Source organism: Lepidochelys kempii, chromosome 2 (assembly GCF_965140265.1).
Source record: "Lepidochelys kempii isolate rLepKem1 chromosome 2, rLepKem1.hap2, whole genome shotgun sequence".
Classification (NCBI taxonomy): Eukaryota; Metazoa; Chordata; order Testudines; family Cheloniidae; genus Lepidochelys; species Lepidochelys kempii.
Window position 1 is genome coordinate 7,965,673 of NC_133257.1, and position 24,469 is coordinate 7,990,141.

Here is a 24,469-nt window from a genome sequence, read left to right on the forward strand (position 1 = left end):
GAGCAGCATTAGTCTCTGTACTTCACCCGGCTCTTCCCTCCACGTGGACCTCGAGGCACTGATTCTGGGGCTGGGAATGAAATGGGAGGCTCCACATCTTTAAGGCATTTCCTATGAAGCTGAGATTTGTCAGGAGAGAAGCTCCGTGAGGGAAGAAGAAAGGAGAGAAAGAAATCAACCACAACGTGCGCACTGGCATTCAGATATTATGGTGATTAGATTGACAGATGAGATAGATAGTAGATGCTAAGCTTTTTCATTCCCAAAAGTCCTCCCAGGCCTCATTGCGAGGGCTAAAATAGTCCAGCCAACAGGTCACCAAAGGATAAGAGCAGTGGGGTTGGGACCCCATTGTTCCCCTCAGAAGGTGCTGCCAGGGCAGCTGTGGAGGCGGAGGAAGGCATGGTCAAAAGGAAGGTCAGACATACTATTAATTACGGCAGGGGGATGGAACTGGTGCAAACCACTCAGGCAAATAACGAGCCTCTAGATGCACCTCCCTTGCCTGGTGAACAGGTGGACACACCACCAGTAGGGATGGCGGGAGGGCCAATCAGGAACCAACAAATCCCACATATCACATGGGCCAAGGGCACCCTGAAGCACAGGGCTGAAGGGAGAGGATGAGGGTCCCGGTTCACAATGGAGAGCACAGAGCACAACGTTGCTGGGGGCACTTTCCATAGCACAGTCATGGTCACAAAGGCTTAACCAATGGAATTCCAGCTCTTATCCCTGTACCCTACGTATCTAGGTCTATGCCCTGCCACTGGGTACTCATGCTCGTGCTATTCAGAGGTTGGGCCATTTCCATCCCATCTCACCCTGTCTGGTGTATTTTGCTGCTGCAGCACATGGTACAGCCATGGATGTGTGAGTGCGTGATGGGGATGCTGTGTACCATGAACTATAGTGTTTAAGATCAGAAGGAATCAGAAAATCATCTAATCTGACCTTCTGTATATCACAGGCCACCAATGCCCACACACTAAACCCAACAATCACATTAGACCAAAGTAAATGAGACCCACTGGTGTAGTCAATGATTTTAATGTATTATCCATTTATTGTGTGCTGTTATGAATCAACATGTTATATTCTATATATTCATTTTATGTTAAACAGAGTTAATTTGTAGGATTATAAAAGTATAAGATTGATCAGTATTTAGAGGGAATCATGTATTAGATATAAGTAAGACAAGCCGAAATGCAAGAACCTGTAGGCTGAGGCCTGCAAGATTTTAGCTTAGTTATTTTAGGCCTTGGAGATAAGAAAAGCTGACATAAGTATATGAGTGAGCAATAGCCCGATGCTCTAAGATGACGGGAAAAGAGAGACCAAGTGGTAATATTGCGAAAATTTAGCCGGAAGATTAATTTTAAATTATAAAAATGTTGTAAAAGTACATCTGGTCTCCAACATGTGTCTTAATTACAGGATACAGGTGGTACGTCAATGTTAATGAGAATAAAGAGAACCTACGCAGCCTATAGAAATCGGGGTCCCTTATGTTCCTAGAGGCACAGACCAATAAGAAAAGAGAGGGCTGACACTTTCATGTACATGTGCAGAATGTAGGTACAGACCAGAGGCGGGCAAACTATGGCCCGCGGGACACATCCGGCCTGCAGGACCCTCCTGCCCGGCCCCTGAGCTCCTGGCCTGGGAGGCTCGGCCCTGGCCCCTCCCCCGCTGTACCCCCTCCCCCACAGCCTCAGCGCGCAATGCTGCTGGTGTAGTGTATTAAACTGCTCCGCGTAGGAATGTGCTCCTGGTAGCAGTTACGGAGAGCAATCTTCTACACTACACCTGCGCAAAGCTCTGGGCGGTGCGGCTGTACCGCCGCCAGCCACCGGTGCTCTGTGCTGCGCGGTAAGGGGGCAGGGAGTGGGGGGGGGCGTAGATAGAGGGCAGGGGAGTTCGGGGTGGTGGTCGGGGGGGTATGGATGGGGTCAGGGCGGTCAGAGGGCAGGGAACGGGGGGCTTGAATGGGGGCAGGGGTCCCCAGGGGGTAGTCAGGAAGGAGGGGGGGTTGGATGGGGCGGTGGGGGGGCAGACAGGGGCAGGGAGCAGGGGGGAGGTGGATGGGGCAGGGGTTCTGGGGGGGCCATCAGGAAACGGGAGGGTTGGATGGGGCAGGAGTCCTGGGGGGGCCATCAGGGGGCGAGAAGCAACGGGGGGCAGATAGGGGGCGGGGGCACATCCTGGCATAGCCTCCCCTAACAAACCCTCCACACAATTTCCAAAACCCGATGTGGCCCTCAGGCCAAAAAGTTGGCCCGCCCCGGTATAGACAGAATCATTTTATAGAAAAGGATGCCCAGAGTGGGAAAATTGAGCTTCCTGTGGGAAACTTCCAGCAGGGACCATCCCCGTATTGATAATCAATCCATGAGAGAGTCATGAGACTCTAACACCGTCTGGGAGGATGTGAGTATGTCTGTAGTTACAACTGGTGATCTATAACTCTCAATCTAGAACAGGCAGAAATAACGCTGTTGAACTTGAGACTGTAGCCGCCAGAGCCGAACCCATGGTGGTGTAATATAATTAACATTAAATAAAATAAAATAAAAGACTAGACTATTTTGTGCCTCAGGCAGTGAACAGGAGGGACCAAGTTTCATCAATGCCTAAGGACCCCGGAAATGGCAGGGTATTTATAGGCTCTCAATAAAGTGAGATATACCCAGATAATTCTGGCAAGTGACCCACACCCAGGTGATGCACAGAACAGAACAATAGAATCCAGCACTTCGACCTTCTCTTGTAACCTCTCCACTGGGCTATTTCTGCAGAGGAAGGTGCAACCCCCCAAAAGTTACTGCCACTCTAACCCAGGGGAAAATTCCTTCCTGACCCTCACACATGCTGATTAGTTAGACCCTGAGCATGTGAGCGAGAACCAGACAGTCAAGCCCCTGAGAGAAAGAGAGAAAGCCTCAGAGCACTGGTCCTCCTCACCCAATGTCCCATCTCCAGCTGTGGCCATCCCTGATGCTTCAGCGGAAGGAGACAAAAACCCTCCCAGAATACACTGAGGGGGAATAATCCCTTCCTGACCCCAGTCAGTGGCCAGCTGACACCCGGAAGCATGAGCTTTAGGAACATAAGACATAAACTGGAAGTGAGCCTCAAGGCTATTGAGCCCTGCCTTCCCCCCCCACCCCCCATCACAAGCAACCCAACATACAATTGCTCTTACAAAGCTTTCTTTATAAAGCCTGTTGTGCATCATGCTTCTTTAGCAGCCTGGGCAAGACATGCTCATGTGAGGTAGGGTGGGGAGAGAGTTGAGGATGGGAACACTCATCCTTCCATCACTGCCCAGGGTTATTTTCAGAGGTCTGATGCTCTCTCCCCAGATTGCCCACTCCACAAGAGAGCAGATGGTTCTTTCCTTTGTCCACATGTCAGGTCTCCAGTGGGGAGGGGTACAATGCAGTCCTCCCTTTTGGGACAAAAAGCATCAGACTCTGCTCTCAGTTACACTGGTATAAATCCAGAGTAACTTCATTGACTTTGATGGAATTAATCCAGATTCACTCCAGGGAAAATAGAACAGAATTTGGCTCATATTGCACAATCTGCTTTAAACCCAGCTTGGGGGTGGATGCATGTGATTGTGAGTAATGCATCTTGGGCCAGATCCTGAGCTGGAGTAAATGGAATTAGGGTCATTTACACCAGCTGAGTATTTGACCCCTTGATTCCTTATGCTCTATATCGCAGTCTGAGGCACAACTCTGGATCTGGACAGAGGCATCTCAACTGATGAAAGATTTCTGCATTAGACAAGCTGAGTTACACCTTCTAATGTGAACAAACTGGTTGAATGAGGGAATGAAGCCACCCCCCATTGACTCCTCAGCTACCCACCGAGATGGAAAATTACCCATTTCCTGCAAAACTTTGATCTGCTAATTATGTTCATTGATTCTGGATGGGGAAATGAAGGAGCTGAATTCAGCTCTATATGTACGGAGCATTCTTAGAGCAGGACTAGCTTCCAGCAGACCCCAGTCTTCATGCTGATGCACAGAACAGAACAGCAGGATCCAGCCCTTCGACCTTCCCTTGTAACCTCTCCACTGGGCTATTTCTTCCTTTCAGTTCTCCAGGTGGCTTGTAACATCTGGAATTAAATTCCACCAACCAAGCGGTGGAGGCAGCCTAGAGGCAGCCCCCTTATTACATGGGTGCATCAAGTCTGTTCTGAAATTGGACTTTCAGCCCATCAAGCCCCTGCAGCCACACAGGAATAGACCAAAAGGTGAATGATCGCTACGGCCAACGGTTCCGCTAAGCATTGAAAAAGAAGCTATACAATGGGCAGCAATATCCATTGAGCTGTCTACAGTAAAGCCGTTGTCCATTTCCATAGTTGATTTACTAAATTTAGGCTCCTGTCCTAAATTTATCTGTATGTCAATATATATGTATATATAGAATCTTACTATATGTTCCATTCTATGCATCCGATGAAGTGGGCTGTAGCCCATGAAAGCTTATGCTCTAATACATTTGTTAGTCTCTAAGGTGCAACAAGTCCTTCTGTTCTTTTTAAGGAAGGAGATTCCACCACCTCCCTAGGACACCCATTCCAGTGCTTCACCACACTCCTAGTGAAAAAGTTTTTCCTAATATCCAACCTATACCCCCCCACTGCAACTTGAGATCATTACCCCTCGTTCTGTCATCTGATACCACTGAGAACAGTCTAGATCCATCCTCTTTGGAACCCCCCTTACTGGTCTATGATTCCCCAGATCACCCCTAGAATCTTGTTTAAATATAGGTGCCACAAAATATAAATGAGGCAAGAGCTTATTCAGGGTCAAAACAGATTAGACATTTATATGGAAGATGAGAATATCCATTTGTACAGTCCATGAAAAACAGATCCAGAGGATAAGGGCTTATATTAGGACTCAGAAAGACCGGGGTTCTATTCCTGCCACTGACCTGCAGTGTGACCTTGAGTGAATCATAACTTTCTATGCCCCTCCCAGAATTTGTCTGCCATTTCTATTTAGGGTGTAAACTTTTTGGGTCTGGGACTATCTCCTACCACGTTTGTGAAGTGCCTAACACAACGGGGCCCTGATCTCAGTTGGAGCCTCTACTTACTATTCTAATGCAAATAATACTACAAGGTTAAAATATAGGATGTAAATGTCCATGCTTCAGGGCATAATTCAACAAGCTGTTGATGGGGGAGGGGAAGCAATTTTCTTATGGCCAGGTTTTTATTCCATAATTTTTCAGTAAGTGTTTTCGTGAGCTTTCTTTTGAAGCATTTGGTATTGGCCACTAGTAGAGACAGGCTACTAGACTAGAGGGATCCCTAATCTGATCCTATGTTCTAGAATCATGCTGTAATCACCACCATGACCTTGACTCTGCCCCACAAGAGTTGCATCCACGTAGTACACTCAGATTGACTTAGGCAGCATTGTGTAATGTTACTTTTGCAGCTCGGCTGAAGGAAGTCTGTGCGTTCAGTGGATGCCTTTAAGTGGACGATATAAGATAAGGGAGTGATAGTGAAATTGTTAACCTGATTTATGAACCAACGGTTCAACTCTTGCTCATGCATGTCTGGCCTGAAAGCGTTCTTGAATGTATTTTTTTGTTGATAAATATAGTACCAGCCTAAAACAGTCCATAGCATGGGAAGTGAACATCTGTAATTGTGAACATCTAATGAGCACCACAATCCATTTCTATCTTGATATCTGACTTAGTCATGCATTGACTTAAACGTTGTGTTCTTACAAACTCTTTAATAATATCAGACACCTTGAGGAAATATGCAATTAGATCTAGTTTGTTCATTAAGAGTACATAATACTTTTGCATTTATTGGGGAACTCGTGATAAAAAAGAGCTGAGCACGTTCCTGCTTTGAACGTGGAAGTGGCTTTTCGCTCGGAATGCAGCAACGGAGTGGATCATACCTGGTGTCATGGAGGTCTGTCTAGAACGTGAAACCACATCAGAGTGAAACCGCATGATACTCTGTGCTCTGTAGAATACCACTTCCCATGGTAGCGTTACGACCACCGAACTTGCACCTCCGGATGACTTTTTAATAAAGTTGTACTCTTTCCACCTCAAGTATTATTTTGGGGATTTGTTGCTTTTCCAGGGGCAAAAGCTATGATTGTTACTTGAGGGTTCTTTGCCTACCGGAAATGGAAACTTAACTCTGAGTGGATTGGCTTGCTAACTGCTTTTTTTTTTTAAGCTCTAAACAATGCATAATAATTCATTCATTCGAACTCATTCTGATTTCTCAAACGAGGAGCATCACCGTTAGTTGGCAATTGGTTGTTACATTGCATTCACCTCCAAAACTGATCTTCTTGTCGTAGGTCAGAGGCTAGAAAGTAGATTTAAAAAATTCAGAAAAACTATGGGGTCTAACTGCTGAAAATAGAAAGGATTGTGATGGAAGCTTCGGGGTTCAATTCTCCATGGTCTTTGAGATATGACGCCAATTCATTATAGATCAAATTACTATGAAGGCTCATTAGCATCAAACCAAGCAATATGTAAGCATGTCCAAATTTATATTCAGCGTCGATGATATTCTGAGAGGGTGGGAGGTGGAGGGGCAAGCTGATCTCATTTGAACATTTTAAGAGAGGATCATGCCTGGAAAAGTTCCAAGACAGTCTGTTCAAGCTGGGAATTTCCTTTCATGGTGTCAGGATTCACGGCCTACAGCAGAGTCAGTCTCTGGACAACCTAAGAAGCTCTGCCTGATTGCTACACCTCCTGATTGGTGCGAAGAGTCTTAAGCCCAGAAGCACCCTCAACAGTTCAGCAACTGCTCAAAGCATTTGCCCATGGCTGTGATATCTCCTGCGCCTACTTGTTCCCAGCCCTGCCTCGCGCCTTGCCCCACTCCAGCTAACCTGTTTCTCACCCTGAGCTTCAATTCCTGGCCTCTGACTCTGGCTCTGGGCTCCAATTCCTGGCTACCAATGCCTGCTCTGACCATTAGGCATGATTCCTGCTCCAACCACTAGGCATGACTATCCACATCCAGGTCACCTAACACATGCTCGATGAGTGTTCCAGAGGACTGAGAGTCTAGAATTAATACACATAGAATCATAGAATATCAGGGTTGGAAGGGACCCCAGAAGGTCATCTAGTCCAACCCCCTGCTCGAAGCAGGACCAATTCCCAGTTAAATCATCCCAGCCAGGGCTTTGTCAAGCCTGACCTTAAAAACCTCTAAGGAAGGAGATTCTACCACCTCCCTAGGTAACGCATTCCAGTGTTTCACCACCCTCATAGTGAAAAAGTTTTTCCTAATATCCAATCTAAACCTCCCCCACTGCAACTTGAGACCATTACTCCTTGTTCTGTCATCTGCTACCATTGAGAACAGTCTAGAGCCATCCTCTCTGGAACCACCTCTCAGGTAGTTGAAAGCAGCTATCAAATCCCCCCTCATTCTTCTCTTCTGCAGGCTAAACAATCCCAGCTCCCTCAGCCTCTCCTCATAAGTCATGTGTTCTAGACCCCTAATCATTTTTGTTGCCCTTCGCTGGACTCTCTCCAATTTATCCACATCCTTCTTGTAGTGTGGGGCCCAAAACTGGACACAGTACTCCAGATGAGGCCTCACCAATGTCGAATAGAGGGGAATGATCACGTCCCTCGATCTGCTCGCTATGCCCCTACTTATACATCCCAAAATGCCATTGGCCTTCTTGGCAACAAGGGCACACTGCTGACTCATATCCAGCTTCTCATCCACTGTCACCCCTAGGTCCTTTTCCACAGAACTGCTGCCTAGCCATTCGGCCCCTAGTTTGTAGCAGTGCATATTGCCCTGTTCTTCCCTCAGATATGCACACACTGCTTATGTTAACACAAACTAGGTACCTTTTAGTTCACACTAGCAGGGTCTAAATGGAGTAGTTACATCACGACACTTCAGTGTGTACAGGAATTCACACTCCTATATAGTCTGCACTGTGGGCCATGTGGACAAGCTCTTTCAGCCCAGGATCACATTATCTCTTATCTTTCTCTTTGGTAAATAACAGATTATGCTCCTTGAGTCTTTCACTGTAAGGCAGGTTTTCCAGACCTTGGCTCTTTAATGAACCCTTTCCAGACTTTGTACATTTGTTTGGAAGTGTGAACACCAGATCTGGACCCAGCATTCCAGTAATGGACTCACCAGCGCCATAGACAGAAGAAATATAACCTCTCTATCATTGCTCAACACTCCCTATACATCCTGGGATCATGTTAGCCATTTAGCCAAAACACTGTTCTGGGAGCTCATGTTCAGCTGGTTATTCATGATGACCCCTGAAGACTTTTTTCCAGTCATTGCTTTCCAGGATAAAGGCTGCAATCCCATAAGTGTGGCCTGCATTCTCAGTTCCTAGATGTACATCTATTTTGAATTGTTCAGAGTTCCGGCCCAAGAGCAAACAACAGAATTCCCAGCTAAATTGCTATTTCAGACCTGGCATTCAGCTTGGCCATCAGATTACAAACTGCTGTGAAGAAACAAGAGGAGCTATGTAGTATGAAATGCTAGTTTCCTACATCTCCAAAGTAAGATGGAATTTTAATGTCACACCCCCACCATCTTCTAACTTTAAAATGCCAAGGCAATTTTTGTGCACTGCTGTCTTCACCCCCTTCCCTACCCCAGAAGTCAGCCCTGTGCGAAATGTGGGTTTGTTACAGTGCAGCTGTGGCTTCAACGTGCAACTCTCTCAAAATGTGACACTTGTGACTGCAACATAAATAACGTATCTCAATGTGCTTAACCCACGTCGGTGACTTCCTGCCATGAAAGTACAGAAGTGGGGGAGTTTTACATGGGCAGGGTTTAGGGCTGGAGGAGAACAATGCTGAAAACTAAAATTCTCCGTTTAACCATGAACAAACGGGATGATGGTTGCAAGCACTGAGAGTGGCAGTGTGAACTAGTGAACTGGGATCTGGGATCTGAATTCTACTCCTGCCTCTGCCACTGACTTCTTGGATGACCTTGGTACCTCAAATTAGAGGCCACTTTTGAAAATGCGGCCCTAAAGCCTTGCGTTTTCCTCATGTGTAAAATGTTGATGTTACGTTCCCAAGGGTGTTGTGAGGATGAAACAGCTGCCTTAGTACACAGCTTTGAAGGCATAAGGCATGAGATACTGTAAGTTGTATACTGCTATGCATCAGTGTCCCTTAACCTTCTTCTGGAGAGGACACTTCTCCTGCAGAGAGGACAAGGCAGTATTACTCATTAAATCCAGGGAAACGCAACGTGGGTGCCAGTTGCAATGGTGAGTTTTGTGATGCTGACGTCTGCCCACTACGAAGTGGAATGAGCCCCTCGGGGGGAGGGATAGCTCAGTGGTTTGAGCATTGGCCTGCTAAACCCAGGGTTGTGAGTTCAATCCTTGAGGGGGCCATTTGGGGCAAAAATTGGGGATTGGCCCTGCTTTGAGCAGGGGGTTGGACTAGATGACCTCTGGAGGTCCCTTCCAACCCTGATATTCTATGATTCTAATTCCTTCCACATGCTCTAGCATTTTAGTTTTGTTCCTTGCTTCCACTGCAGGATGACTTGTTCCAGGGAGTGGGGATTGTGTTCTTGGTGGATCTAGTTTTGGTCTGGCTCAGGCAGCAGATGTTTACATGCCTGTCTGTTTTGCAGATGTGTAACCGCATCCATTTGCTCTTTGCATGGAAAAATCACAGTGCACCATGCTTCCATCTCCATAGTCAGAATAAATTCTCTCAATGTCTTTTTCCTTTTCCACATTGCCTTGTTGCTGCTGTTAATGCCGCTGCCATTCTGACAACAAACAACATCGGTGACCTTTACCGAAACGCAGAGCTACATTGACTGTGCCTTGCATCGTGGACGATCCATAATGCAAGTTGGTTTCCTATAGCCCACCATTTATGCAGAGGAGTCAGAACAATGAGTCCAGCTGATTTCAGTCTGCAAGTAAATGCGGACACTATATATTGTACCAGTACCTGTCTTAGAGCTGGAAGGTGAGGGCTATGCATGTTCACATGAACCTACAGACCATGCTTTGCTGCGGCTAGTGTGTCAGCCTTTTCATTTGACTTGTATGAAGGTAGAGGTTCTTTATGCCCTCTTATTACGTAGGTTGTGGCCACCATTTTTCTGGGCACTATACAAAGACATGGTGAGAGATAGCCCTACTCCGATACAGGTTACAGGCTAAGAGACAAGGCAGGCAAAGGAAAAGAAGAAGGAAGTATTATCATCCTCAGCTGGGGAACTGAGGCACTGAAAGATGAAATCCTGGCACCCTTGAAATCATTGGAAAAACTACCATTGACGTCAATGAAGCCAGGATGTCACCTGTGGTGACTTACCCAAGATCACACAGGAAACATGTGGCCGAAGTAGGAAGTGAACAATGCTCTCTGGAGTCTGCATCCAGTACTTAACCCCAAGACTCACCTTCCCTCCTCTTATAGGTTTCAGTACTTCCTCCTCTTGCACCTTACTTATTAGATTTATCACCCCAAAATCCAGAAATCTAACACCCATGTACTGCTGTGTTTTCCTTACCCTGTGAACCTACTTCCTTACAAAACTTCAACTATAGAGCATGAGGAGATGAAGGAAACACCTGGAAAGAGGACACCGAGGCTGATTTCTCCTTTCACTCCCAATGGCTTGACACCGGTGTAAGCTCCATTGTCTTCACTGGATTTACACTAGTGTAAAAGAAAAAGGCTCAGTAATTCTAACTGCTCTGTGCACCACTTTGGAACTGATGTGTCACCAAAGCAAGAACAAGACCCAGAAGAAGACAATGACCTAGAAGAAGACTCTCTTAAACAATGCTTCCAGCAAAGCTCTCTCCCTCTCATTTACATCAGGGAACCAGGCAGGGAACTATCCACCAGCAAGAAGTGCTGTGTGTCTTCATGTACTTGGCAGATTAGACATCAAGGAACCCTGCCATTTCCACTTCCAAGAAGAACTGTAAGAAGCAGTGAAAGCAGTTTAGATACCATATAAGTGATTTTAAAGACAAACTATTGCAAAATGCTCTAATTATTATCCTTTTAGCTATCCTTACTTGCGCTCTTGCTTGAGGCTCTTGGCAGATGAAATCAAGGGAAACAAGAAGTATATTTTAGTTAACAAGCTTCCTGGGCTAAAAATTCCTCTCAACTGCATAATTCAAACAAATTAGAGAGAGAGAGAGAGAAAGAGAGAATTAAAAGAGCTAATGAAAAATATTCCATTGCTAATTTAATGTTTGTGGTATTGCAATTAATACACATCAGTCTAGTCAATAGGAGATTGCACTGCAGGACAGATTTTTGCAGAGTAATAGAATCACAGAAGATTAGGGTTGGAAGAGACCTCAGGAGGTCATCTAGTCCAATCCCCTGCTCAAAGCAGGATCTAATCCCCAACTAAATCATCCCAGCCAGGGCTTTGTCAAGCCTGACCTTAAAAACCTCTAAGGATGGTGATTCCACCACCTGCCTAGGTAACCCACTCCAGTGCTTCACCACCCTCCTAGTGAAATAGGCTCAGTATGGTTTGCTGAACTGTCGTACATACTTGGGGACGACTCCATGCAGCTTTCACCTGACACTTGGCCAAAGATTAACTGTCTGAAAAATGCCACTCAAGAAAATCCTCTGTCCATGATGGCTTTTGTCATCTGATGAAATCAGCCAAAGCAGGTTATTGAGTAACCTCCTCTCACTGTCAAATGTATAGTCACAGAAGCTAAATTGGATGCCAAATGCAAGATCAAGAAAAAGACTACTTGTGGCACCTTAGAGACTAACAAATTTAAAAATGCAAGATTGTTTCTCTTCTCTGTTTTGGATGGATATAGGATAAAATTGTGCACACCTTGGGCCTTGTGGATCCTTGCAGTCGGGCGGAGCGAGGGACAAATTGCTGCCTGACCCATGCTCTAAAGTCCTTATTTGGTTTTTCTCAGCCCTTGTTCAGCCACCCCTAGTGATTTTAATGGCAGTGTTGCCTGAGTACAAATCTCAAGATTTTGGCTGCTTTTCAAAATATTGGAATAAAAAAGTTATCAGCCATTCTTGAAACAGGAGTTGGAATAAATATTCTGTAGGACCTCACCAATGACTGGGAGAAGAGTGTAGTTTGCAGAAGGGAGTTTGCTGCTTGAATTATCTGCTTTTGATGAAACTCATATTTTTCCTGTAAGACATTTGAACCAGACTTGGTCTTGGACTTCACACCAGAGCAGAAGTAAGGGGGGAAATCAGTCTCTACAATAAGAAAAGGAGGACTTGTGGCACCTTAGAGACTAACCAATTTATTAGAGCATAAGCTTTCGTGAGCTACACGAAAGCTTATGCTCTAATAAATTGGTTAGTCTCTAAGGTGCCACAAGTACTCCTTTTCTTTTTGCGAATACAGACTAACACGGCTGTTACTCTGAAACCAGTCTCTACAATCTTTCCTTTGCTGATGCTTCCCTTTATACGACCATGTAGACATCAGAATTTTTGGTACTAATTGCCCTATGGTCTCCAAAGCATGTTGAGGCTAGTAATAGTAATAGTAATAATAATACTTGAAGACAGAGTTCTTGGCAGAGCATTTCAATACAAGCTAGTAATAGCCAGGGAGCTTAAAGTAACTGGTTCCAGTGCAGGATTTACTTTTGTAAAGTTCTCCTTTATTGCCGCATCCAAGATGCTTAGTGCAGAAATAATTTGGTAATGCCTATCTTTTAGAAAAAAGTAATAATGAGTAATAGGCAACTAATTACTTCAAGGTTCCAGTGAGCAGAAATTTGTAACAGATTAACTTTAGAAAAATAATTATTAACCCACTTCAAGTATCTATCCATTGTCCCACCCAGGAAAAGACAATGGTGGACCATTAGAGTTAATGGGAAGACACTGAGGGCAGGTCTAAACTACAGAATTACTTTGGTACTATTACACCGACCTAAGCGCTGACGTAGACAGCGCTGTGTCGGTGGGAGAGCTTCTTCCACCACCCACGGCTACTTCTTCCCCCACCACAGCTACTGCCTCTCGCGGAGGTGGATAAACTGCGCCAACAGGAGAACTCTCTCCTGTCAGTGTAGGGGGTCTTCATCAGAGCACTGCAGCTGTGTTAAATGTCGACTTACCCCTGAGACAACTCCAAACTGAGAAGAACCTCCTGCCTATGGAATATCAAGTCAAGAGGGAATTTCCCTGCTTTGATTCATCGTGGACTGAGAGAGGGAAAAAGCCTTTTAAAAGCAGGCTTGGGACTGAGGTTTTATGCAGAACATGGGGGACAGTCTTGAGGCGGCAGGGTGTCTGTGAATGTTGGATCCTTCTTCTAGTTAGGGGATATGCTGGGAAAGTACTTGAAGGCAACAGGTTACTCTTATCGGAAAAGCGATTTTATCTAATATGAAAGTGTCAAGCCTGAGGTTGGGTCTTTATGTTTATTTTAAAGTCTTCCCTGAAAGTGATCATGGAACACAGTGGCAAAGTGTGTGTGTCATGTGACCCCTCCTCCAGAGGCTCATTTACTACAGAATAATTGCCTACTACTGTTGCCAGTCAAAGGAGTTACTCCTTTAGCTCAAGTTTTAGAGCTGTGTACTGTGGTGCTGAAAGTCCTTGACTGAAACCCTGCTGCTGATGACTTATGGTAGAGGAGGAATCAATGAAATGCAGGGCTTGAAGGAACCTCAAGTCATCTTGTCCATCCTCCTGTACTGAGGTAGGATTAAGTAAAAAATCCCTGGTTGATATTCAAAAGCCTCCATGGATGGGGATTCTACAACTTCCCTTAGTAACCTCTTTGAGTGCTTAACTATCCTTATAGTTAGAAAGTTTTCCTAATATCCAACCTAAATCTCCCTTGCTGCAAACTAGGCAGATTACCTCTTGTCTTACCCTTGGGAGACTTGGAGTACAATTGGTCACCATCCTCTTTATAACAACCTTTTCCATGTTTGATGACTTATCATGTTGCTACTCAGCCTTTCCGTCTCTAGAAAAAAATGCCTAATTCTTCCAGCCTTCCTTCATAGCTCATGTTTTCTAATCCTCTGACCATGTTTTGTTGCCCTCTTCTGGACTCTCTCCAATTTGTACACTTCTTTCTTAATGTGCGGCACCCAAAACTGGACACAGTACTCCAGCTGAGGCCTCACCCTTGCGGAGTAGAGTGGACCAGCTACCTCCTATGCATTTAATGTCAATACACGGAAGCATTCTGCATGAAACTCACTCTCCTCAAGTGGCTGTTGTTGACACACGATTGAGAGGAGTACAAGGGTTTATAGACCTCTTGGGAGAAGTCCATATTGAGGGGGTATTTTAACAGAGTGGGTAAAGCTTGGCAGATGGGGGCACAGAGAAGAGTGCAAGACCAGGGCCCACATGGGGCCAAGAGTGACAAGTGGCAAGAGGACTCAAAGGCATGGCATGTTGTGTGGCTTGGGTAGAATGAAGGGGACAAGATGGAGAAACACTGTTTGGGTTGTTGGCATGCCACCCCTGGATGGAGTCTTCTTTCCCACTGACTTCACCAGAGGTTGCGGAGGTTCATCTTTGCATCAGAGCTCAGCACCTCACAACATGGAGCCCTGAGGTAGGTAAATCATGTCACCCCCTTGTCTTTACTACTAGATTGAAAAATATCTTCCCACAGATGGGTGAATGGGGGACTGGCTATGTGAGAGGAATTGCACTGCTCATACAAAACACGGACGGATCCAGAACCTCAGCTGGTGTAAATTGGAGTTGCTCTGTGGACTGCAAGTGCTCTGTGCTGATTTCCACCTATTGACTGGTTCTTTTCCTCCCTCCCCTGAATGTGCGGATCTGCAGACAGACTCTTGAGCTGAAGAAGTATGTTGTTTATTTGCTGCTTCGTGAGTGATCAGTCCACTGAGACAGGGCACAGCATAGGGTTAAATGCAAGCACACCCCCACATTCAGGTGCTTACCTTAAATACACTGTTACAAAGTGATTCATTCTATATTTTATGAACACTTTTTCTGCCTACCACTAAGATCAGTTTACTAACTCAGTTGTTTACCTGATTGGATTGCTGACCAAGTTGTGTACCTGATCAGGTTGCTGTCTCAGTTTTTTACCTGGCTGTTCTCTTTCCTTGCCAGGCATGTCTTTTCACATGTCCCAACACCTGAAATATATATTCTACATATTACATCCTACCACACCAGTTGAATATCTGACCCAGAATTCCTGTCAACCTTGCTTCCTCATCATTAGACCAACACACCCAGGCATGGCACATCCCATTTTTGTCTGCTCTCTATCCTTCATTTTACTATCAGTCCTGCTTTATTCTTGTAGCCTGGGTGTGATATGAAATCAATTTCACAAGGCTTTAAAAAGCAGTTAAAATGTGCAACATAATTGTTTTTTCCCTACCTGAAGGCGAGTAACTGGCCAATACAATTTCTTGGTAACAATCATTTCAGTCTTGGAGTGCTAGTGTCCTTCCCTTGCCCATGCTTAATACTGTAATCTAATTGGTTTTTATTTATATTTGGTAAAAACGCCAGTCTACATACTCCTAATTAATGTCCACCCTACTTGCGGGCTTTAAGTTCACTTTCAGCAGATCTTGCCCCAAGATAGAACTTGGACAATCTGATGAAAATAGGAGATGGTGCATTTCTTGCCCTTGAAGATCATCCTTAGTTTGATTGCAAAATCATATAAGGCAGTGACACAAAAGAGCTACTAGACTTCCCTTTTCACTCCCCTACCTGCAAAAGATTGTTCCCTGCAGTATATTTTGTGGTTCTTTCTCCAGTGTGATTTCAAGGGTAAAATTTCCAGAATAACCTCAACTCAGCTTCTAAGGTTGCATGCTCAGGTTTTTGTGTGCTTGATTTTGGTTGCCCTTGTTTTTTACGTGCTAAAAAATCTGACATGCAGTGATGGCAATAGCAGAGGCAAATAATCATAGTCCATTCATGAACTCAAAGCAGCATTAGCAGGCCGGTGCAGCTTGAAGATGATCATCCAAGTTCTGGGGAGGGAAAAGAACTTGGACATCCACAATGTGCTCAGAAAAATTAGGACATGGAAATGTACAGACTGCTTTTGAACATTTGGATCAAAATGTCTTTAGGGATGGAGCTTCCACCACTTCCCTCAGGGATTGTTAAAGACTCTTATAAGATCTCACTGTTAGGAAGTTTCCTCTTAATATTCAACCCAAATTACCTTTTGTCTGTTTAATACTAATGATGTTTAGCATTTGTATTGCACTTTACAGACCTACATAGAACCTGGCTATCCATGGATCTCCAAGAGTGCAAAAGAGTGAGTGTTATTCCCATTTTACAGATGGGGAAATAGTGAAGTTGAGGCCAAACTTCAAACTTGAGTGCACCAAAGGGTAGGCAGTTATGTCCAATATGTAGGCACCTGTCAAATTTTCATGGGCCCAGAGCATTAGCAGCCCCCATTGTATTCAGTGGGAGGCATGAGTGGTCAGCGTCTCTGCAATGTTTTAACTCTGTAAAGCTTTTTTTGAGATTGAGAGCAACATTTTCACTGATGTTGGATGCCTCCATTTTGGGTTGATCTGGCACCTAGAATCAGTGGCCATGTTTGGAGAATGTGGCTTTTGTTTAACAGAGCATTGTTTGGTGTCTCTAGATAGATCATAGAATGTCAGTGTTGGAAGGGACCTCAGGAGGTCATCTAGTCCAACCCCCTGCTCAAAGCAGGACCAATCCCCAATTTTTGCCCCAGATCCCTAAATGGCCCTCTCAAGGATTGAACTCACAACCCTGGGTTTAGCAGGCCAATGCTCAAAGCGGCGGCGGAGAACCAGCTGAGGAGCGGCGGAGAACCAGCTGAGCAGCGGGGACAGCAGAGCAGCACACAGCAGGAGTTTGCCTGGGACTGGTAAGTATCCGAGTCTGTGTTTGTTTGCTTGCTGAGGAAGTATCCGAGCGTGTGTTTGCTGGGGGGGCAGTGTGAGAGCCTGAGTGAGTGTCTGATTGGCTGCTAGCCTGCAGGGGGCGGGCAGTAGGGTGTCTGTTTGTTTGCGACAGGGAAGCCTGGCTGTTTAAAAATAGCCAGAGCTTCGCGAACCAGCTGAGCGGCGGAGAACCAGCTGAGCAGCGGGGACAGCAGAGCAGCACACAGCAGGAGTTTGCCTGGGAGTTCGCCTGGAGGGAGCCCAGTGAGGCTTACATCTTGCAAACTGCTCTGAGGAAGCTCATAGTAGGAAGGTGATATGGAAGGGGGGGGTTCAGCTGTTGTGACCTGCACTGGATGTGCCATGTTTGTCTTTCTTCCACAGGACAGAAGCGACTTTGTCTGTACAAAGTGCAAGCTGGTCTCCATATTGGAAGAGAAGATTGAAGGTCTGGAGCAACAGATAACAACCCTGCGTTGCATACGGGAAACTGAGGATTTCCTGGACGAAACTCAGGATAGGCTTCTAGGGGCACAAAGCTCTACAGATATAGAGCAGGTTGCACAGAGGAGCCAAGAGGCCAGTGAAGAAGCTTGGCAACATGTGACCTCCAGAAGAGGTAAGCGGAATGTCCGGGTTCCAGTAACACAGACACAGGTAACTAACCGCTTTCATGTTCTCTCCACAGGTATCGTTGCGGAGAGTGGACCAGATGATATGTCTGGGGCGAGAAAGCAGAAGGAGACTCCGCTGGTTGGAAGGCATGAGATGCGCTGTCCTGAGGTTGGGGGTTCCACGACCACCACCCCCAAGAGGAGAAGGCGGGTGGTGGTGGTCGGGGACTCTCTCCTCCTGGGGACTGAGTCATCTATCTGCCGCCCTGACCGGGAAAACCGAGAAGTCTGCTGCTTGCCAGGGGCTAAGATTCGTGATGTGACGGAGAGACTGCCGAGACTCATCAAGCCCTCGGATCGCTACCCCTTCCTGCTTCTCCACGTGGGCACCAATGATACTGCCAAGAATGACCTTGAGCGGATCACTGCGGACTATGTGGCTCTAGGAAGAAGAATAAAGGAGTTGGAGGCGCAAGTGGTGTTCTCGTCCATCCTCCCCGTGGAAGGAAAAGGCCTAGGTAGGGAGCGTCGAATCGTGGAAGTCAACGAATGGCTACGCAGATGGTGTCGGAGAGAAGGCTTTGGTTTCTTTGACCATGGGATGGTGTTCCATGAAGGAGGAGTGCTGGGTAGAGACGGGCTCCATCTTACGAAGAGAGGGAAGAGCATCTTTGCCAGCAGGCTGGCTAACCTAGTGAGGAGGGCTTTAAACTAGGTTCACCGGGGGAAGGAGACCAAAGCCCTGAGGTAAGTGGGAAAGCGGGATACCGGGAGGAAGCACAGGCAGGAATGTCTGTGAGGGGAGGGCTCCTGCCTCATACTGGCAATGAGGGGCGATCAACAGGTTATCTCAAGTGCTTATATACAAATGCACAAAGCCTTGGAAACAAGCAGGGAGAACTGGAGGTCCTGGTGATGTCAAGGAACTATGACGTGATCGGAATAACAGAGACTTGGTGGGATAACTCATATGACTGGAGTACTGTCATGGATGGTTATAAACTGTTCAGGAAGGACAGGCAGGGCAGAAAAGGTGGGGGAGTAGCACTGTATGTAAGGGAGCAGTATGACTGCTCAGAGCTCCGGTACGAAACTGCAGAAAAACCTGAGTGTCTCTGGATTAAGTTTAGAAGTGTGTGCAACAAGAGTGATGTAGTGGTGGGAGTCTGCTATAGACCACCGGACCAGGGGGATGAGGTGGATGAGGCTTTCTTCCGGCAGCTCACGGAAGCTACTAGATCGCATGCCCTGATTCTCATGGGTGACTTTAATTTTCCTGATATCTGCTGGGAGAGCAATACAGCGGTGCATAGACAATCCAGGAAGTTTTTGGAAAGCGTAGGGGACAATTTCCTGGCACAAGTGCTAGAGGAGCCAACTAGGGGGGGTGCTTTTCTTGACCTGCTGCTCACAAACCGGGTAGAATTAGTGGGGGAAGCAAAAGTGGATGGGAATCTGGGAGGCAGTGACCATGAGTTGGTTGAGTTCAGGATCCTGACGCAGGGAACAAAGGTAAGCAGCAGGATACGGACCCTGGACTTCAGGAAAGCAGACTTCGACTCCCTCAGGGAACGGATGGCCAGGATCCCCTGGGGGACTAACTTGAAGGGGAAAGGAGTCCAGGAGAGCTGGCTGTATTTCAAGGAATCCCTGTTGAGGTTACAGGGACAAACCATCCCGATGAGTCGAAAGAATAGTAAATATGGCAGGCGACCAACTTGGCTTAATGGTGAAATCCTAGCGGATCTTAAACATAAAAAAGAAGCTTACAAGAAGTGGAAGGTTGGACATATGACCAGGGAAGAGTATAAAAATATTGCTCGGGCATGTAGGAATGTTATCAGGAGGGCCAAATCGCACCTGGAGCTGCAGCTAGCCAGAGATGTCAAGAGTAACAAGAAGGGTTTCTTCAGGTATGTTGGCAACAAGAAGAAAGCCAAGGAATGTGTGGGCCCCTTACTGAATGAGGGAGGCAACCTAGTGACAGAGGATGTGGAAAAAGCTAATGTACTCAATGCTTTTTTTGCCTCTGTTTTCACTAACAAGGTCAGCTCCCAGACTGCTGCGCTGGGCATCACAAAATGCGGAAGAGATGGCCAGCCCTCTGTGGAGATAGAGGCGGTTAGGGACTATTTAGAAAAGCTGGACGTGCACAAGTCCATGGGGCCGGACGAGTTGCATCCGAGAGTGCTGAAGGAATTGGCGGCTGTGATTGCAGAGCCACTGGCCATTATCTTTGAAAACTCGTGGCGAACCGGGGAAGTCCCGGATGACTGGAAAAAGGCTAATGTAGTGCCAATCTTTAAAAAAGGGAAGAAGGAAGATCCTGGGAACTACAGGCCAGTCAGCCTCACCTCAGTCCCTGGAAAAATCATGGAGCAGGTCCTCAAAGAATCAATCCTGAAGCACTTGCATGAGAGGAAAGTGATCAGGAACAGCCAGCATGGATTCACCAAGGGAAGGTCATGCCTGACTAATCTAATCGCCTTTTATGATGAGATTACTGGTTCTGTGGATGAAGGGAAAGCAGTGGATGTATTGTTTCTTGACTTTAGCAAAGCTTTTGACACGGTCTCCCATAGTATTCTTGTCAGCAAGTTAAGGAAGTATGGGCTGGATGAATGCACTATAAGGTGGGTAGAAAGCTGGCTAAATTGTCGGGCTCAACGGGTAGTGATCAATGGCTCCATGTCTAGTTGGCAGCCGGTATCAAGTGGAGTGCCCCAAGGGTCGGTCCTGGGGCCGGTTTTATTCAATATCTTCATAAATGATCTGGAGGATGGTGTGGATTGCACTCTCAGCAAATTTGCGGATGATACTAAACTGGGAGGAGTGGTAGATACGCTGGAGGGGAGGGATAGGATACAGAAGGACCTAGACCAATTGGAAGATTGGGCCAAAATGAATCTGATGAGGTTCAATAAGGATAAGTGCAGGGTCCTGCACTTAGGACGGAAGAACCCAATGCACAGCTACAGACTAGGGACCGAATGGCTAGGCAGCAGTTCTGCAGAAAAGGACCTAGGGGTGACAGTGGACGAGAAGCTGGATATGAGTCAGCAGTGTGCCCTTGTTGCCAAGAAGGCCAATGGCATTTTGGGATGTATAAGTAGGGGCATAGCGAGCAGATCAAGGGACGTGATCGTTCCCCTCTATTCGACATTGGTGAGGCCTCATCTGGAGTACTGTGTCCAGTTTTGGGTCCCACACTTCAAGAAGGATGTGGATAAATTGGAGAGAGTCCAGCGAAGGGCAACAAAAATGATTAGGGGACTGGAACACATGAGTTATGAGGAGAGGCTGAGGGAGCTGGGATTGTTTAGCCTGCAGAAGAGAAGAATGAGGGGGGATTTGATAGCTGCTTTCAACTACCTGAAAGGGGGTTCCAAAGAGGATGGCTCTAGACTGTTCTCAATGGTAGCAGATGACAGAACGAGGAGTAATGGTCTCAAGTTGCAGTGGGGGAGGTTTAGATTGGATATTAGGAAAAACTTTTTCACTAAGAGGGTGGTGAAACACTGGAATGCGTTACCTAGGGAGGTGGTAGAATCTCCTTCCTTAGAGGTTTTTAAGGTCAGGCTTGACAAAGCCCTGGCTCGGATGATTTAACTGGGAATTGGTCCTGCTTTGAGCAGGGGGTTGGACTAGATGACCTTCTGGGGTCCCTTCCAACCCTGATATTCTATGATTCTATGATCCCTCCCCCCTTGCTTGACACACTGGTTAGCTCAATCACAGTTTGGGTTTTTTTCCAAATTAAAAATGCTAATGTTAAAAATTGCATTAAAAAATATGGAGCCTTGAACCTCTGGAACCACAAGTTCAATTCCAGCGCATTTAAGTAGCTACCGAAAGCTGTAACCATTCAGTGGCACATGTGAATGGAGTTGGTAGACTCTGTCCAGTTCAGAGAATACAAGTGGCCACATTGTGACAAGCAGCCACCTCACTAGCAGAATCAGCTGAGAGCCAAGAGATTCAATGAGCAGTGAAATCTGAAATCCTAGGGCTGAGGTGTGGGTGACAACACAGGGGAGTTTGCATCATTCTTGCCTCTGTTCTGCAGATGAAGAGAGGACTTCAGGCACCAAGGTTGTCAATCTAAAACTAAATCCATGTCCCTCTACAAATCTCTTTATAAACTCTTTGTGTTTTTAAGTAATAACATTAACAAAGTTGGCTTGGCTGAATGCTTCCTGTCAGTATAGATATTCTGCATCTGCTCTAAACTGATCATGGCACACAGATGTGCATCACATTATGAGATAGCAGTTTGCCAGCTCTCCGAATTGCCGTTCGTTTATCCAGGACATCAGATTCAAAATGATAATTGCATGAAACATTTAAGGATGGCAATAATCAGAATAGGCATTTTTAAAATGACACCTGGACACCTTCTGTCTGCTCCCTGTGCATGTGTCTTTGAGATGGAGCCACTTATTTTAGCGACAAAAACTAGTTTTCTATCCTATTAGAGTACAGTGCTCATGCAGCCATGGGAGAGTGAGATGGAGTCTCTTCTGCCTTGTACATCAACTGCAAAATCGTCAGCTAATCTCTGATTGCTGGGTCTTTATTTTCTGCATGAATGGGAGAGGCAGAAAGCAGTGGCAGATTGGTGGATCCCAGATTTGGATTTGACTTGTAAATGAACTGCAATTTGAATACTTGGTTGATTGAATTTTTCCAGACCCCTTGCCTTTGGACAACAGGTTCCTATTGCCCTGAAGATGCAACTGGAGATGGGCCTGGGAAGAAGTGCACTGCCCACACTGGCCGTGCAATAGTGGAAGTCAGCCTCCTAGGCCTAATCAGCCAATTAGGCTGCACAGGGGGGAGATTTAGGCTGGAGGAAGTTAATTGGAGGGAGGCTAACCTGTGAGAGAACAGGCCGGGCTTCTACAAAGCCAGGAGGGGGCTACAGTCACTCCCTGGAGGAAGGGAGGTGTGCTTGGAGGCTACCAAGGCAGGTAGCCCACAGTTACTCCCTGGGAGAAGGGAATTGGCAGGCTGGCAAACCCAGAGCGGGGAAGAAGCCAGCCAGGTAGGAAAGGCTCTGGGAAGGTTCAAGAGGGAACAGAGCTTGGCTGCTAATGTGAGGGTCTCTGAGCTGGAACCCAGAGTAGTGTGGGCCCAGGTTCCCCTACCAGCCACAGGGGAAGTGGCACCGGCTGGGCAGGGAATGGGAAGATTGTCTGAGCCTGTTCATAAGAAGGGACTTTGATACCCCGGGAAAGGGAAACCACTTAGTGACCTGGCCAGAGGGCTGAGTCACAAAGAGGAGGCTGCAGTCCCTGGAACGAGAGAGGGGTCACAGAGAAAGAGACAGAGTACAACAGCCAGAAGTGACATCTGCCTGGCAGAGCTAATCCCCAGAACCACCAGTGGTGAGTAGGGATCCCAGTTGGGTGTGATGGAGCTAAATTATAATGACAGATCCCAGCTGGGTGGGATCCAAGAGAGGACTACTTAAATAGAGCTTCAGAGTAACAGCCGTGTTAGTCTGTATTCTATTACCAGCAGGACAGTGGGGTGGGAGGAGGTATTGTTTCATATTCTCTGTGTGTATATAAAGTCTGCTGCAGTTTCCACGGCATGCATCCGATGAAGTGAGCTGTAGCTCATGAAAGCTCATGCTCAAATAAATTGGTTAGTCTCTAAGGTGCCACAAGTACTCCTTTAAATAGAGCTGTGAACTCAGTCAAGGGGAGAAGAGCCAGTGGAGAGGAACAAGGGGAGCTCCCTCTCTGGGAAAGACTTGGGGGAAAGCCAGGCTGGAAGAGGGAGCAGATCAGACTCATGTGGGGTTGAGATAGGTCCTGCTAGGAACAGGGAGATCCCTGCAGTAAATTTCTGGAGTCCTTGGGGAAAAGGATGCTGCGGCAGAAAGTCTTTTGGGGAAGAAAAAGCTTAGGAGAATCTCTGCAGGACCTGAAGACTTTAGAGTGGCCTCAGAGGACATTTGGACTTATAGTTGGGCCTTTGCTACTCCTGGAAGAGGCTTGCTCTTTTCTGTGACTTGGCTGGAGGGGCAGGGCACAGAATACCCAGACAGAGACAGCCAGGTGGACAGAGACAGGTGATGGAAGACTCAGACGGGAACAGGCTTTGCAGCACCAAGGGAGTGGCCATACAGAGGTGCAAGAGGCAAAGTCCCTGTAGTGCTAGGATCTGACACCAGGGGGCATTATGGCAGTAAAAGCAATCGATTACATACACAGGTGCTCTACTCCGACCACACATTTCGGAGTTGGATGCAGAAGAGAAGAATGAGGGGGGATTTGATAGCTGCTTTCAAGTACCTGAAAGGAGGTTCCAAAGAAGATGGCTCTAGACTATCCTCAGTGGTAGAAGAGGACAGGACAAGGAGTAACGGTCTCAAGTTGCAGTGGGGGAGGCTTAGGTTGGATATTAGGAAAAACTTTTTCACGACGAGGGTGGTGAAGCACTGGAATGGGTTACCTAGGGAAGTGGTGGAATCTCCTTCCCTAGAGGTTTTTTAAAGTCAGGCTTGACAAAGCCCTGGCTGGGATGATTTAGTTGGGGATGGGTCCGGCTTTGAGCAGGGGGTGGGACTAGATGACCTCCTGAGGTGCCTTCCGACCCGGATCTTCCAGGATTCACTTCGTGGTCAGACACACGGACCAATGCCTGAATTACTCCCAGTGCAGCACCCAACAAACAGAGGGAATCCATTGCTTCTGAACTCAGAAAGGAAACTAACTTGCTGTCCATAGTTTGTAGAACCATTGTGCCCTTCAGCTGGGATTGGGAAGGATTGGTCCTTTCGTGTGCTGCCATGCATTCTACTCTCAATGGTCAAAAGCAAGTGAAAAAGCACAGGATGTGTGGCTTAGGCTAGCTCCACCCTGCCAGGAAAGAGCTGGTTCCATTAGAACA